Source organism: Pongo pygmaeus, chromosome 6, assembly GCF_028885625.2.
Source record: "Pongo pygmaeus isolate AG05252 chromosome 6, NHGRI_mPonPyg2-v2.0_pri, whole genome shotgun sequence".
Lineage (NCBI taxonomy): Eukaryota > Metazoa > Chordata > Mammalia > Primates > Hominidae > Pongo > Pongo pygmaeus.
In genome coordinates this window covers 56795159-56812747 of record NC_072379.2, presented here as the reverse complement: position 1 = coordinate 56812747, position 17589 = coordinate 56795159, and the positions used below count along the sequence as shown (strand labels likewise).

Here is a 17589-nt window from a genome sequence, read left to right as displayed (position 1 = left end):
TCTCACCTTGACCTAAGAATTACTGAAGTTATACCCTTGAGACTTGTGCACTTATGTAAATTCTACCTCAATGAAAAAGTAAATAAAAATGTGATGCTAAAGTCCACTCATTGTGGTAACACACAGATTGCTGCAGTTTTCCAGCTAATGCATTTCAAAGATACATTTAAAAACCACAAAAACCAAATCAGAAAAGAAGTGGCGGGGAGGGGCAAAAGAAAGTTAAGAAGTAACTGGAAATGAAACATACACTGCAGATGCCTTTATGTGCATCACCTCCTGTGATTCGCAGCAATTCTTTAACAGAGATATTGTTATTGTGCCTTTTTTACAGATGAGAAAATAAAAGGTCACAGAGGTTAAATTATTTACTCAGGGTAAGAGCCTGGGCACACAGACTTCAAATTCTAGACAGGCAACCTTCAACAGGCAATTTGTGGCCACCTGAATCAGGGCAGAACGGTCAGGGTGACAGACATTTGTAGGCTGGCTTCCTGCCATTGCCCCCTTTTTGTTCCTTTTAGGAGTCTCTGTTTTCATGTAATTGTGAGTGTTACATTGTGTCACAGATTGCAGTTACCCAGCAGCAGAAGGAATGGAGGAAGTGTGTGTGTGTGTGTGTGTGTGTGTCTAAGAACATACAGTTATAAGAACAGGGGAAAGCCAGCTGGTCTAGCCTGGCAACGCTCTTTTTAGGAGACTTATTGTTCAGAAACCATATAGTACAGGTTGCGAGTTTGCAGTCACTCCAACACATACACAAAGAATAAAGAATATAACCTAGGAAAGATCCGAGAAAACAATATGTGATTAACAGTAGAGGGAAACACAGAATTTTCACCAGGGCGGCAGTCAACTTTTTTACATTCCAGAATTTATAAATATGTTTATTAATGTTGAAGTTTTTTAAAAAAGAAACCTACACAAATAACTCAGCAAAAGGAAGGAAATGTGTTTTCTAGCAAATGTGTTATAAATATTTAATATATATGAACTTTGGTGCAGAAATATTTGAAACATTAGGGTACAGTAGCCTTAAATCTATGGAGAAATCCTGAGAACTTTGTCCTGATGTGTGGTCTTCTAGTGATTTTATATTTCTGCCTAATATTCAGAACTTAAAGAGGTAGAAGCGTGTTTGTTTTACCACAAGTTTCAAGTTGCAGAGTTGAATGTTTGTCTTAGGAAGTTTTGGTGTAAAGAACGTGGGTTAAGGGGAGCAATTTAGAAATATCTCTGGGCGAGTCCTCTCAGCCCAGTGCCATCGAGCATGGTTCTGCCTCACAAAGTTATCTTTAGGCAAGTTTGCCTTGTCACAGTGGTGCTTCTGCCATCTGGCTGCTGGAATATTTAGAAAAGAATTGTAATGTTTGACTGACTTTGCCGACAGCATGACAAAACAAACTTCGAAGGGGAACTATTAAATATGAGTTAGGGTTGGTGAGAAAGTGATTAATTGCTTTTTATTTAGCCACTGTACAAAACTGAAGAGGCATGCCTTTCCCTAGCCGATGCTGGGCAGGGGCAGCACATGTGTTTTCTCACTGGCTTCAGCCAGTAGCGCACTTGAAACTCCCCTTTTGCAATTCTAGCTGCGTCTTTCCTTAGACCTGTTCAAGAGGGAACCCGACCATTATGCAGCTGGGGAATTGTGTAGTGAACTGTGGTATTCAACTGCCAAGGAGGTAAACTAAAGCTGAGTAAACGGACAAAAATGCCCGGCGGGCATTATGTGGGCCAGGCACTGTGGAGGAAGATTTTCAAGTGCATCTTGAAGGAATGTTCATCCTACGTAGGTGGTGTTTTCCAGCTAACACCGCATCTAGGATGGTGGCATCCAGGAGAGAGTGCCAGGCCTGCGCATGGACTGTGAGAGTCAGCTCTTGGTTAGCTAGGAGGCAGTAGCCAGTCTCAGTGCTTGAGTTTCTGAGGACGTGCGTCTGTGTGAGTGCACGTGTGTGTCTGAGCAAGGTGCCCAGGTTGCCATCCACTGTTCCTTAAGAGCTAATGACTAGCTCGCCCTGCCCGGGGCTAGGCTAAGAGCTTTATATGTAGGACATCACTACAACAGCCCTATAGGGAGCTGATTCTTCATACTCCTTTATCAAAGGGGAGACAGAAGCCGAAGGCTGACTTACTCTCAGAATGATCATGTCGCACCCTGCTCTGGTCTTTTATCAGCCCACTCATAACCCCAAGGTGTCCCCAACCTACCTGACTCTCTCTTATTGCACCTGAGCTCCTGGAAGGCAGGAACTGTGTTCATCTCCATTCCCAGCACAGCACCTGCCCCATGCCTGGCAAATGAGGGGTACTCCCTAAAGGTTGTTGAATGAATTAAAGGACTGTGTAAGTGGAGGAATGAGTAAATGTGTGAGTGAATGAATGAATGATTGAATATCTGGAAGTATGCTCCAAGATCAAAAGACAATTATTTGGTGTGTTTTATCTGTTGTTTTAACTTTCACTGTCTCGTTCCCTTTTGTTAATATGACTCCATCAGGCATAACTGTATGGATGAGATTTACAATAGGTATCTCCTTTAGGGCTCAGCCTATAAAATCAAAAAGCCTCTGCTTCTTTAAGAAATTATTTATTCTTTTGTATAACTTATGTAAGTCAGAATCCCTGAACTATTTTGCATGAATCTTACATGCATCATTTATTTGCTGTATGATCTTGGACAAATTACTTAACCTCTCTGTGTTTTGGTTTTCTCATCTACAAAATGAGGATAATAATAGTATTTATCTCATGTTTAAGGCTAATAAGATAGACTTATTCGTTTTTTTGTTTTGTGTTTTTTTTTTGTTTTTGTTTTTTGATAGGGTCTTGCTCTGTTGCCCAAGCTGGAGTGCAGTGGTTTGATCACAGCTCACTACTGCCTCCAACTCCCAGGCTCAAGTGATCCTCGCACCTCAGCCTCCTGAGGAATTGGAACTACAGGCACGTGCCACCATGCCCGGCTAATTTTTTTTTATTTTTTGTAGAGACAGGATCTGACTATACTGCCCAGGCTGGTCTCGAACTCCTGGATTTAAGCGATCCTCCTGCCTCAGCCTCCCAAAGTGCTAGGATTACAGACATGATCTGCCTTGCCCAGCCATAAGATAGATTTGGTACTTAGGACAGTGTCTCATTCATAGCAATGTTCAGTCAATTAGCCATTATTATTATCATTATTATTATGATCTGATGCTTTTAAAAATTGTTTGCCTTAAATGTTCCATGTTCCATAAAGTGTTCAAGGAGTTTACAAAAATAGATAGTAAACATAAAATTAATAGATAATGAAACTGAGGTAAAGGGAACACATGGGTTAGAAAGTGAGATAAAATCAGAGATAATTTACAGAACCAGAATAGATCATAAGTTGTGGATAGTTTCCAGAGGTGGGAGTAAAAATTTGCCAGAGCTTCCCAGCAGTCAACACAAAAAAGAAAACATAAATAGTTACCTGATCCACAGTGACCATGAGATAAAAACAGATCGGTTACACAGCTTTTCCTGGTCCTGAAACCTGGGATAACTTTCTCCTGGCAGGTCTTCAATGCACTCGCTGTTGCCATAGAGACCTAAGTCTTCAACATCATCCCTGCCATAAAGACAATGGAAGTGCTGTGGTAGAAGGCAAAAGTAAGTGTTTCCTAGAACTTTATTGACTGCAGTTCCGGAGACATAATCCCACACAGCTCAGTAAAAGCTCTTTGCAGGGCCAAAACACTGTGGTTCAGGGACATTCTGTATTCTTAGCTATGCTTACTGAGTGCCTGGAAGAGCCAGAGTCTTCCTTCCAAAGATTGTAATTCTTATGAGAGTCAGGTAGTGAACAATCTCATCTTTAAGAACTTTGGCTCTGGCTGAAGCCATTTAAATGAGCCAGATCAGTTAACCTCATCCAGGAAAAGTCCAAAGGGTGTCACTGTGCACATGTACTCATTAACAGATGATTATGTATTTATGAATTTTCTTAATACCAGCAGTCCATAATTTCCCTTTAGCTGAAAATTTTTATTACCTATTTGGAAAAAGAAAAATCCAGTGCTAGAAAGCATAAATATTTTATTTTTTAAACATTTTTTTGTTATTGAAATAACAGTGCTCATGTCTTTTAAGCTCCCCACTCCTGTATATATATCCAGATGTGAATTGTAGCAGCTGCCAAAGTAAACAAAACCAAACCAGTACAGACACCCGAATCTGGCTTAAATGGATTTGTTTATCTGTCTTGTGGAATTAGACTCCCAAGAAAGGCAGTCTGAGGCCTGTGCAGGAGCTATCTGAGGCCAGTATCCATCCATCTTCCTGCTTCACCACACTTAGCCTATAGGACTTCATCCTAAATCTGGTTGCCTCATGATGACGATATGGCTGCGGTATCTCTAGGCTTCCATCTGCAGTCTAGGCAAGAAGACAAGGAAGGTGCAAATAGAAAAAGGAATTAATGTCCTTCTATTAGTGAGGTTTTACCTTTTTATTCAGCAAGTGATGCATTCCCTAGGACTTCCACCTGCATCTCATTGGCCAGAACAGTGTCACAGGGTTGTTCTAAATATATTAGAGTCTGATAAATCAAATATTTTTAGCTGGGTAAATTGCAACCCCATCACTCAAATTAGGGCTTCTGCTGTGAGGAAGAAGAGGGAATGGTTATTGAGTAGGCAGCTAGCAGTTTCAGCCACCTGACTGACTTCCATTATTAGCCATGTCTCTGACTTAATTAGAAATTACAGAAGGTGACTCAGTAATTTTAAATGTTGTACGCTTCTAGATCTTCATGGAATTAGTGTTAGAGAATGAAATGCACCCAACTGCCTGTGTAAAGATTCCTAAATCGCTATTGTCAGCCTTGCTTCTTCTCTAAATTTCAGATCTAAATTTCCATTTGCCAAAAGCACCTCAAACTCAAAATGTTTCAGATTAAAATCTATTCTCTCTGCTCATTGACCACCACTTCCCACTCTCTCCTCCATCTCATCTCGTTTAACACTACATTGTCTTGACCACCAAGGACCCAAGGGGTCACCCCAGGCTCTTTCTTCTTCCCCATCCCAGACATCCAATCTGATTTCCTCCTTGGCTCTATCCCATTGCCATTACTCTGATTTAAATAAATACCCATCCTTACTCATGTGGGTCCCCAAATTGATATACCTGTTTTCTCTTTCCTCTCCCTACAATTCAGTTTCCACACATAGCCCCACGGTGCAGTTTTTAGAACACAGATGTCTAACAACATCTTTCCTCTCTTTAAAAACCTACAAAATAAGGTCCAAAAGCCCAGCTCTTGACAGCCTGGCATTGTGAGCTCCCTGCCACAACCCCCAAGCCACAGCGCCCATGCACTCACACAGGGCAGGACTCTGCTCATACCCTCCCCTGCTTCAGTCATGGAAAGCCTGGCTCAGACATTTCTTTCTGACACTTTTTACTTGTCCGTAACTTATGGCACAATTAAATAAATTTTCATGTATGCTTCCAAACTATTTTATATTTCTATTCATATTTTTTGCCCTGGATTCTTTTTTCCTGATATTAATAATGCTACACCAGTTTTTTTTCTTAAAAATCAGTTTTATTGAGCTATAATTCACACACCATAAGATTCAGCATTTTAAAATACAAATTTCAGTGGTTTTTAGAATTTTCACAGTTGTGCAACCATCGCCATTATTTAATTCCAGATAGTTTCATCACCCCAAGAAGAAACCCGTTAATAGTCGCTTCTCATCTCCCTCCCCTCAATCCTTGACAACCACTAATCTATTTTTTATTTCTATAGATATTTCCTATAAACGGAATCTTACAATATGTGGCCTTTTTGGTAAGAGAATTTTTTTTTTTTTTTTGAGACAGGGTTTCGCTCTGTCACCCAGGCTGGAGTCCAGTGGTGCCATCCCAGCTCACTGCAGCCTCGACCACCCAGGCACAGGGGATCCTCCTGCCTTAGCCTCCCAGGTAGCTGGGGCTACAGGCACGTGCCATGACACCCAGCTAATTTTTGTATTTTTAGTAGAGGTGGGGTTTTGCCATGTTGGCCAGGCTGGTCTTGAACTCCTAGGCAAGCAATCTGTCCACTTCCACCTCCCAAAATGAATTTAATAACCTGTTTACGGTTATTATGATTACTCAAATATTGGAACTTATTTTGTGTTTTCTTGTATACCCTGTGCTTTATTATTACTTCTTTTTTTCCCTTCCTTTTCTGCCTTCTCCTACAAAAGTGCCTGGCACATAGTAACCTTCAGTAAGTGTTACAAGCTATCATTTGTGGGCAGGAACCATGTAGCTATAGATTTATTTATCCATCAAACATTTATTGATTACCTGCTACTCGTGTTTATAGTTTCGCTGCATGGCTAGCTTAGTGTCTAACAGATAGAAGAAGCTCAGTACATATTTGCTGCATTGTATGGACTGTGCAGAGACTGATGTGCTTGTTGAAGGCTGGGGGAGCTGTGGAAAGCACACAGGCTTGGGATCAAATTCATTTGGGTTGGATCTGATTTTGTCACATCCTAGCTATTTGATATTGGGTGATTACTTTATGTCTTTGAGCCTTCATTTCCTCATCTGTGAAATGGGGATGATAACATCTGTTGTGAAGAGTTGTTTTGGCGGATGAGAGATAGTTATGTAAGTGACAATCAGAACTGCTAGTGTAGGAAATATGCTCAGTACATGTGAACTATTGTTTTTCTTAGCGAACTGTTTAATAGAGCACCCTCCCAACCATGTACATCAGTATTGAAACACCAACCATGACTGCCCAGGGAATAAAGTTGTAGTCAAAAATGAAACTGGCCCCTTTCCTATGTGGCTGATGTAAGTTATTACCGCCCTATTAGAGGAGGGGACATTCTCCCCTCACGTGGTAGAAGCAAGGAAAAGAACCAAAAGTGTACTTTCTTCTTCCTTTTAACAACAGGAGTCGATTTTAAGTCTCTGATGTCCCTTAAAGCTTCCGTTTATTCTAATACTCGTTTAAATTTTCAGTGAAACATTTTTGTTTCAGTCATGCTTCTCTCCGGGGATTCAGAGAAAAAATAAAGTAGCTTCAGAAATAGGTAAGACAACTACCTAGAAAAAGAGAAGCTTAGCGAGCTTGAAGACAGGCTATTTGGAAATACACAGTCAGAGGAGACAAAAGAAAAAAAACAGTAAGACAAGACAAGCAAGCAACCATTTTTCCTGAGTTTCAAATTCACTTTCCCCACATTTTAAAAGCTTTTGCTCGACTCTTTGTTGCTGTTGTTCTGATTTTCACCCAAATGTGTACGTCTTGAGGTTAGAAATTTGCCTGTGGACATAGAAGGAAGGCTAAAGAGCAGCCTGGGTTTATGCCTTTTGTTGTCCTTCCTGGCATGCACGGATGCTCAGTGAGTTTTAAGGGATGGTGTTTGATCTGCGCTCATTTTGACAGTATCTGTATGAATAACATATGTCTAAAAAAGATGGGCCAAGATACCTGTCCATAGGATCTAGGGGTGCAGTATTTTGTGGCTGGGGGAACAGAGCCCCCACGTGTTGTTTCAGACATGTGCACCTTCTCACCAGCATGCTTGTGTTCTCACAGGTAATGAATGACAAGGGTCAGCTACAGCTGGAACCAACTTACAAATGATCCATGCCTAATAGAGCATCATGTCTTAAAACCATTCCTTGTTGTGCGTTAACCATGTGATAACAGAAGAATTAAACCGTAGGGGTTATGACCGGTTTGGGGAGAATTATTTTATTCTGCTCTTGCCTATTTTCCTAGTGCACCTGGTCAGTCTCCTCTAACTTGTGGATGGCTGTGGTGGTGATTTCAGCTGTCCCAGGAAGTCTGTGTGCAAGGCCGGCACAGCAAATCCCACCCTCAGTGCTGAGTCCTACTCTCGATGGTTCCAGCAGCTGCTCATTTGGACCAAATCGTTAAGACTATTTTAATCTTTTTCTTTCTTTATTTGTATTTGCCTTTTAGGTGTAAAGAGATCTCCTAATTCAGATGGTTCAAAATACTTTTAAAAATACTTCTTCACAGTTGTCCCAAATAAAGTGTTTCTCTGAGGTGGTAATCCTGAACTTTTGCTTATTAATTTTTTGAATAAGTAACAATGCACATGACACTTCAAAAAGCGTAAAAAGGATGTTCACTGTAAGATATTTCCTATACTCTATCCTCAGACCATCTAGTTATGCATTCTTCTAGAGAAAAGGCATACTCGTTCTTTTATTATTATTATTATTATTATAATCATCATCATCATCATTTTTTTAGAGACAGAGTCTCTCTCTGTTGCCCAGCTGGAGTGCAGTGGCCTGCCTGATCATGGCTCACTGCAGTCTCCAACTCCTGAGCTCAAGCCTCAGCCTCCTGAGTAACTGGGACTACAGGTACACAAGCTAATTTTTATTTTTATTTTATTTTATTTTATTATTTTTTTAGTAGAGATAGGGACCTGCTTTGTTGCCCAGTCTGGTCTTGAATGTTAGGCCTCAAGTAATCCTCCTGCCCCCGCTTTCCAAAGTGCTGGGATTACAGGCGTGAGCTACCATGCCCTGCTGCAAACTCATTCTATATACATTTTCTGCTGCCTGCTTTTTTTCACGTAACACAACCTGGAGATCATTCCAGGTTTGGACATATAAGACTGCCATATTCTTTGTGACAGCTACCTAGTATGTCAGTATAATGTATGAACCATAATTTAATAATTAGTTTTCAGTTGACAGGTATATACACTATTTCCAGCCTTTTCCTATTAAAACAAATGCTGCAATTTTTGTCACTGTACAAATTATTTCTCACACATGAGAAATATCAGTAAGATAAATTCCTAGAATTGAAATGTGAATTTTTAAATGTTGCTACATTTGCCCATTACCCTTCACAGAAGTTGTATGAATTTATATTCCTACCAGTAATTGTCTGATTCCCTGCACTGTCTCCAACACATACGTATCAAACTTTTGATCTTTGCCAATTTGATAAGTGAAAATGGTATCTGATTGTGGTTTTGACTTGCATTTTCTCATTAGAAATAAGGTTGAGGGTCTTTGAATGTGTTTAATTGCCATTTATGTTTCCTTATCTGTGAACTGTTTAAGCCCATTTGTGTATTTTCTATCAGGTTATTGATTTTTACTGTAGGAACACCTTATAGAGAAGATAAAACAGCCATTTTACTGTACTTTTTATTTTACTGTAATTTCCCCCACTTTATAATATGACTTATTTTAATATAATTTCCCTCCAGTTTGTAGTATGACTTTGGGCCTTATTTAATGTGGTTTTATGTATATAGATATGTATTTATTGCTTTGCAGAAACCTTTTCTTCTATACATTTTAGAAAGGTCTTTCTGACTTGTCGATTTTAAAAATTCTCTCATCTGTTTAGTATGATTATAATTTCCTTTTTTAGAAATTAAAAATTTGATTCCTTGGAATTTAATGTAAGGCATGAGATCCTTACATTGTTAGCTAACTTTATTTTTTTCCAGATTACTACCCAATTTACTCAATACTTTTTGTTGAATAACTCATTTTTTCCCCACTGATATCCAATGTCTTTCTTTTTTCAAAATAGTAACCAAAATTTCCAAAAATAGCTAGGTCAGTTTCCAGGCTCTCAGGTCTGTTACCATTACTGATTCTCCATACAGCAATATCAAATGGTTTTAATGAATGTGGCTTTATTATTTGTTTATTATCCAATGATTTTATTTTTCCATGTAAACTTTGAAATCACCTTAAGTAGTTATAAAAAGCAAACAAGTTAGCATTTTCATTATGATCACCTTAAATTTACATTAATATAGAGAAAAATCAACTTTTGTATGATATTTAGTCTTCCTACCGAAGACTAAAATGTGTTTTTCCATGTCTTCACTGTTTCTCAGTAATGTTTTGAAGTTTTATTTCATGTCTTTGCATATTTTGTTAAGTTTATGCTTAGGTATACTTTTTTAAAGTTGCTATTGTGAACACAATTATTTCCTCACAATACTTTCTGGCAGTTATTGTTTATATACAGGGATACTTTTTGGAGTTTATTGGTTTTGAAGAGCTACCTTTTTAAGTTATCTTATTAATTGAAATAATTTTCCAGCCAGGTACAGTGGTTCAAGCCTGTAATCCCAGCACTTTGGGAGGCCAAGGCAGGTGGATCACCTGAGGTCAGGAGTTCAAGACCAGCCTGGCCAACATGGCGAAACTCCATCTCTACTAAAAATACAAAAATTAGTTGGGTGTGGTGGCACGCACCTGTAGTCCTAGCTACTCGGGAGGCTGAAGTAGGAGAATCGCTTGAACCTGGGAGGTGGAGGTTGCAGTGAGCTGAGATCACACCACTGCACTCCAACCTGGGAGACAGAGCGAGACTCCATCTCAAAAAAAATAAAAAATAAAAAATAACTAAAATGATTTTTCTATGGAGTCTCTTAGGTTTTCCATGTATATTGCCATATTATTTGGGGGGAAAACATGATAATTGAGCCTCCTTCTTTTCAACTATTATACAATTTAGTTCTTTCTTTTATCTAATTGAATTGAGTACTAGCTCTAGGATAATGATAACTAGTAGTGACAATAGTGGACATTCTTGTCTTGTTCCTGACTTTAATTGGAATTTGTTTAGTCTTTCTCCATTTGCCATAATGTATTTTGAGTTATGTTATAGATATTTAGAGGCAGCTATGGAGATGATTGTATGATTTTCTTGTTTTATGCCTCTACTATAGTGAGTCATATCAGTAGATTTTCAAGCTTTGAAACATCTTTGCATTTAAACCCTACTTGGTTGGCATGTATTATTTTTAGTGTGTTGCGAATTCTGTTCATTTATGCTTATTATTTTGTTCCTCCATATTCATAAATGAGATTGGTCAGTAGTTGTCTTTTTTATTTGTTCTATTCTTTCTCAGGTTTGGATCTGACTGCTACGTGGTAATTAACTGCTTCTTAGAGGTTGGGCAGAATTCAGTCATCTATCTTTCACACTTCTTGGTGGTGGGTCTTTGACGACTTTCACTATTTCTTCTGTTTAGGTGTTCTCTCTTGTCTTGGTCAGTTGATTAACTAGTATTTTCATATTCAACTCTTCATAATAGTTGTCAATTTCAATCCAAGTTTTCAGATTTCTTTACCTAGATTTCAGCAAAATCTTTTAGCGTCTATCTATCATTATTTTTCCTTTCTCTTGTTTTGTTTTGTGTATCTGTGCTTTCTCTTTCTCCCTCCCCTCATTTGGTTAAGGTAAGATGATTACTTATTTTATTGTTTTTTGTTTTTCAGAGACTAAGCTTTTAGATGTATTCATTTAAACATTTATCTTTTTTCTAATTCCTAAATATCTGGTTTTAAAAATTCACAAATAAATGTTAATTCCTTCCCTTCTGCTTCCTTTAGGTTTATATTATTGTTATTCATGCTTCTTGAGAGTTTTTTATTCTTTGTTTTATAAATATAGTTACTTACAGCTATGACTTTTGCTCTGAATTTTTCATTAGCTGCATTCCATAGGTTCTGATATGCAATGTTTTCATTATCCTTATTTTCTCAGTACACATTAAGTTTGGTTTTCATATCTTTTTATTCCAAGATCTGTTAAATAAAGTTTAAAATTTTCTAAGTAATAGAATTTTAAAGTTTTCTTTGTATTTTTGTCATTCGATAGGATTGTGAACAGAAAATATTTTCTGTTCTGTTTCTACATTTTAGAATTTGTTGAGATTTTCTTTGCACTATTTACAGCTAATATATAGTCCCTTCTATGGCTAGTTTAGGGACACTTTAATATGTGTCTTCTATATTTGGAATGTATAGTCACGTATTTCCCCTTACCTTGCAATTATTTTATTTATATATTTTAAAACCTTACTTTTTTGATCCACTAAATATGATATGGACAGAGAGATAACCCATACAAGTCTTGATCTGAATATAGATTTGCCTGCCTTTCCTTGAATAATATCCTGTAGCTTTGCTTTATTAATTTTGTTACTGCTATGTAGAACATAGATATTCATGGCTGCTAACTCAAACTTTGTATATTATTCCCTTTACCATTATAAAGAATCTTTCTTTGCCTTGTTTAATGGTTTTTATGGTGATTTAAATTTTCTCTGTTTGAAATCAGGTGTGTATTTTTTACACAGTATATAGTTGAATTTGGTCCAGTTTGAGGGCTTTTTCTTTTAATATGTGAGCTCTGCCTATTTATGTGTATTGATATGGCAGATATGTTTGTTATTATTTTTGTTATGTGTTCTGTTTTCTATTTTTTATTGCTTAATTTGCTTTTTTACATGTCACTTAATGATCTGTTTTTTTCCTTACTTTGTGCCCATGTAATTCATTTGGGAGATGTGTCCTATCTTTAGTTCTTCTAGCATTTCCCTTTATAATGATAATAATTCTCTTGTTGTTTCTTTTAATTTAGAAAGTATCCACTGACTCCCCAACAGAAGTGATGCTGAATATCCACTTCTTCCCACCTCCCCTCTATCCCTTTCCAAACCTCCTTTCTACCATTCAATTCTAGTTGATATAATCATTTTTTTTTAGTTTTTCCAAAACTAAACCTTTTAATATACTTGACTTATACTCCTGTGAGAAATAGACATGATTTATTCTCTTTAAAGATATTTTGATTTATTAGCTTTAAAGGTATTATGTTTGAGTATAATAGCTAAAGAATCAACATGCATATATCTCCCACTTTATCTTCATTTTTACCTGATAACTTTTGCAAGTTACATTTTTTCGTTTTGCCATGATTAATAGTAGTTCCATTCCTTTCCGATAGCATATTTCCATAGCTGTTTCAGTCTTGATTCAGCAGTTAATTCAATACTCACTGCCATTTCTTTGTCCCCACTTTCTCTCCTCAACTCTTGATTGGCTGACATTTTTCCTATAGTGGTATCTTCAATACAAATTCAAGAAACACACATTTTGCATGTTTAAAAACATTTGCCACTTGCCTTCTTACTACAATGACAGTTTGGCTGGATATAAACTTTTAGGTCACACATTGTTTCTCTGGGATATGACGGCATGGTTAATATGTCTCCAAAACTATATGATTTTCCTTTGGATATCATAGACCTTTTATTTTATTTATTAATAAATTGATTTATTTATTTTTGAGAGAGGATCTCACTCTGTCACCCAGGCTGGAGTGCTATGGTTTGATCACGGCTCACTGCAGCCTCCACCTTCTGGCCTCAAGCAATCCTCCCATCTCAGCCTCCCAAGTAGTTGGGACAAGACACACGCCACCATGCCCAGCTAATTTTTTTATTTTTCTGTAGAGACAGGGTCTCCCTGTGTTTCCAGGCTCATGAACTCCTGGTGCAAGTGATTCTCTCGCCTTGGCCTCCCAAAGTGTGGGGATTACAGGCATAAGCCACTGTGCCTTGCCTTGTACCTTTAAATGTATAGAATTAAATCTTCCTTTTGAAAAGTTCTTAAATTATATGCTTGATATTATGTGTTTGAATATTTGTTCTCTTCCATTTGTTTATGTCTTTTACTCAGGAAAACCAGTTATCTTTTTCATTTGTCTTCCGTATCTAGCAGTTTCTCTCTAATCCTTTCAAATTCTTTGTCCATTTACATTTCATTCTGCTCATTTTTCTCAATCCTCAATGGTACTCAGTGTGTTTTCAACAATACCTGTTTTCTTTGGGCTTCTTCTAGTGTGTTCTTCATTTTTCTCTTTTACTTCTGCCATGATATTTTTCATCCTCTATTATTTTGCTAGATATTCTCAGAGTCCAGAGTCCTTATCTCTTTTCTTTGATTCCTTGTTTTAAAGGGTTAATTATTTCATTAAATTCTTTGAGTTAATAATTATATTTCTTGTCACAGTGTTCATCTGCTTTACAGCAGTATTTTTTTCTAATAAATGCTCTTTACTTATCATCGTTCTTTTCCTATTCCTTTCCTTACTTTTTTCTGAGTTTTTTTTTTTAATAGATCTTATACTGGTTCTCTTTTTCATTATTCATCTTAAAATGAGATCAGCTCTTCTTGGACCAACTATTTTCAGATTTACTTGAGGAAATGACCATGGCAAGTTCTAGACCAGCAAGAATTCTGTTTGGCTTAGGGAGGAACTCCTTATGACACAGAGAGAGAGAAGTATGTGTGTTATAAGACTCATTGAAATGCACATTTGCATCTGTGCCTGCAAATAATTTTGGACTCTCCATTCCCCAGCCGATAGAGGTGGGTAGCTTTAAGGCTGCCCAAGATTCACTGTCTTCTTGGCCTACCTCATTCCTAGAATGCCCCTACAGAAATGCCTTGCCTTTGCCATCTTCTCTGCTCCCTGGTGGGTCTAGGGTCTAAGATCAGTCCTGCTGCCATCCTACACACCGTTTTCCATTATTCTAAACAAGAGTTGATGGGTTTTCTTCACCAAGGAGCTAGTGTTTCCCACTTTGGAGAGCAGGGCTCTGCAGGCTTTGTCTGAGGCTTACAGCCACAAATGTATCCTCTACAGCATATCCACACCCTGTATCAGATCATCCTGGGCAATGAACCTTCCTGTCTCATTCATTAAAGTGCAGAGTTACGGAGATATAGTTTTACCAAAGAAAATTGGTGGGTGCAGCGCACCAGCATGGCACATGTATACATATGTAACTTACCTGCACATTGCGCACATGTACCATAAAACCTAAAGTATAATAATAATAATAATAATAATAATAATAATAATAATAAAAAAAGAAAATTTTCTTTTTCTTTATTATCTTGAGATGATTTCCAAGAAAAGGAAGAAACAGATATTTTTACCATCTTAAAACCGGAAGACCTTCTTGAACTTTATTTTGAAAACTGAGTTTTTTAATCTAAAAATCTAAAAGCAAGCTGCCTCCTCTCTGCTGCTATTTAGTAAGACCACTTCCATTTCCAAGAAGCCACCATATCCTTACTTTAAAAAATTACATTTGGAAAAACTTTGTTTTTTGGACAGGATCATATACAATTTTAAATTTCTTTAGTATTTATCTCAAAGCAGTACTCCTTTGCTCCTCATATTTATACAACTTAGGAAAGAAGAAACACTCTACCTTTTTCTTGATGAAGAAATAGACGGGAATTAAAGCCAGAACTAGAGACCAGTTTTCCCAGCTATCAAATGATTTCTCTTTGATTGCATTGTTTTTGTCATGCCAGAGAAGGCTTTTCTAGTGAGCACTGTAAGCTTTGAGAACCCAACATTCATTTTTTTAGATGGAGTTTCTGTCACCCAGGCTGGAGTGCGGGTGGCACGATTTCGGCTCACTGCAACCTCCGTCTCCTGGGAGAACCCAACATTCAGAATATATTTTATTCCCATGCCGATAATGAGGTCTACCATTGGACAGAAACTTTGACACTTCTCTTCCCTTTTCTAGTTTGTAATATTTTTCTTTAATAATCATTAAAATGATATCTCATTTCTAGATTCACATATAACTTTCTTAATGTTCTGCTAACAAGGTGTGTCTCCATCTTTTGCGTGAGCCTGATTCCTGATTTATATGCCATTGCCTTAATACAAAAATATCTCGGTACCAACTGATATGGTTTGGATTTGTATCCCTGCCCAAATCTCATGTCGAATTGTAATCCCCAATGTTGGAGGTGGGGCCTGGTGGCAGGTGATTGGATCGTGGGCGGTTTCTCATTATTGGTTTAGTGCCATCCCCTCATTATTGCTCTTGTGATGGTGAGTTCTCATGAGATCTGATTGTTTAAAAGTGTGTGGCACCCCCACCCCAGTCCTGCTTCTGCCATTTAAGACACTGCTCCCACTTTGCCTTCTGCCATGAGTAAACGTTCCCTGAGGCCTCCCCAGAGGCAGATGCCATTATGCTTTCTGTACAGCCTGCAGAACTGTGAGCCAATTAAACCTCTTTTCTTTATAAATTTCTCAGTTTCAGGTATTTCTTTATACCAACGTGAGAACAGACTAATACACCAAGGCAATGATATTTGGCATTCGGCATTACTTTTGGCCTTGGCAATACCAATATCCCAAAGACATAGTCCCTATCTTTGAACCTTTGAGGAGCCCATGGTCCAGTGAAGGGAGACACAGAGACATATAAAAGGAAAATAGGTCCAGGCATGGTGGCCCATCCCTGTGATCCCACCTATTCTGGAGGCTGAGGCATGAGAATTGCTTGGCCCTGGTGGGGCAGAGCTTGCAGTGAGCTGAGATCATGCCACTGCACTCCAGCCTGGGTGACAGAGCGAGACTCCATCTCGAACAAAACAAAACGAAAATGAAAAAGAAGAAGAAAATTGCCAGAGTGCTCAGTACCATAGTAGAAGTGTGACCAAAGTGCAAAGTGCTATAGGGGCAGTTAGCCCTCCCAAAGGGAGAAGAAAGTCAATGCAGAGAAGCTGGCACCTGAACACAGTTTTGCAGGTTAACAGGTATTTTCCAGATGGTGAAGGCCCTGACCTGCAGTCTGAATACCATGGGCAAAGACTTAGAGATGTATTTTTCTAAAAAAAAAAAAAAAAAAAAGGATATAAGAAAATGATGTCAACAGTGTGATATGGGTAAAATGGAGGAGGCCCAGAACACAGTGGAGGATGAGATGTGGAGTTTGACTTCATAGTAAGTAGCCCAGAGATGAGTACATGTTAAACCTGGGAGTGATGTCATAGACGCTGAGAGGTGACACCTGCAGTCGATTTGTGAGACTTGGCTGTCAGTGATGTGCTGGCTGCCTCAGGAAAGAATCTGCCTGGTAGCTGAGGTGAGGGAGGCTCCTTGCTGCAGGCTGTTTGAGGTTTTAGCCTAACTTCAAACTGGATGAGGGAGCCAGGGCATCAGAATCTGCTTATCCTGGAGCAGTAGGAATAAGGTTAAAGTACTTAAACTAATCTAAAGTCGCAGCACCCAAAACCTGGAAAGAAAGGATTTGTTTCTTCTTGTACCCCATACCACCTCCCATCTGCACATGATTTCCTCCATGATTTTTGGAATAGTAGCATTTTTGGAGTACATACTACATGAAAAGTTACCACCTTAGCCTTAAGAAAGCAAAAAACACCATTTGTATAAAACCTAGCATCATAACATGAAGAGGTGGTCATTCATTTTGTAAAATGGCTCATTATTTTATGATATTAATTGTAAGTTTCCGTTGAATAATAAACTCCCTTTAGCTAATGCATGCTTGGCTTAATACCTAGATGATTGGTTGATCAGTGCAGCAAACCACCATGGCATGTGTTTTCCTATGTAACAAACCTGCACACCCTGCACATGTACCCCATAACTTAAAATAAAAGTTGAAGGAAAAAAAATATTAAGCTCCTTTTTTATGCTTAAGGTTTACCTTGATCTTCCAAAACTTAGAGATACCCTATTTTAGAAGTATAACTGTTATATAAAATGAAGCTTACTCATGAATGTGTGATTAATATCATGTATTTTTAATAAACTCAGTTCTTAATTAATTCAAGGATGAAAGAAAAGAAAGACAGGAAATCAATATTTTCTCCTTTCACCCTTGGGTACCACACATATAACAATTTTTATAGAACTCAGCCCTAATTTAAATGCCTGAGTCAGTGATTAATATTATT

General features: G+C 38.0%; 1 protein-coding gene across 5 annotated transcripts in view; it reads left to right on the top strand.

Annotated features, from left to right (window-relative positions):
• WIPF3 (WAS/WASL interacting protein family member 3) overlaps positions 1–17589 on the top strand; it is a 161877-nt gene that overhangs the window by 45809 nt on the left and 98479 nt on the right. Inside the window, exon 2 of one of the 5 annotated variants that reach the window (XM_054494672.2) lies at positions 3544–3636. The exons of the other annotated variants lie outside the window; for them this stretch is intronic. The gene's annotated coding sequence lies outside the window, so the exon portion shown is untranslated. The remainder of the gene's footprint in view (positions 1–3543; positions 3637–17589) is intronic. 5 annotated transcript variants of the gene reach the window in all.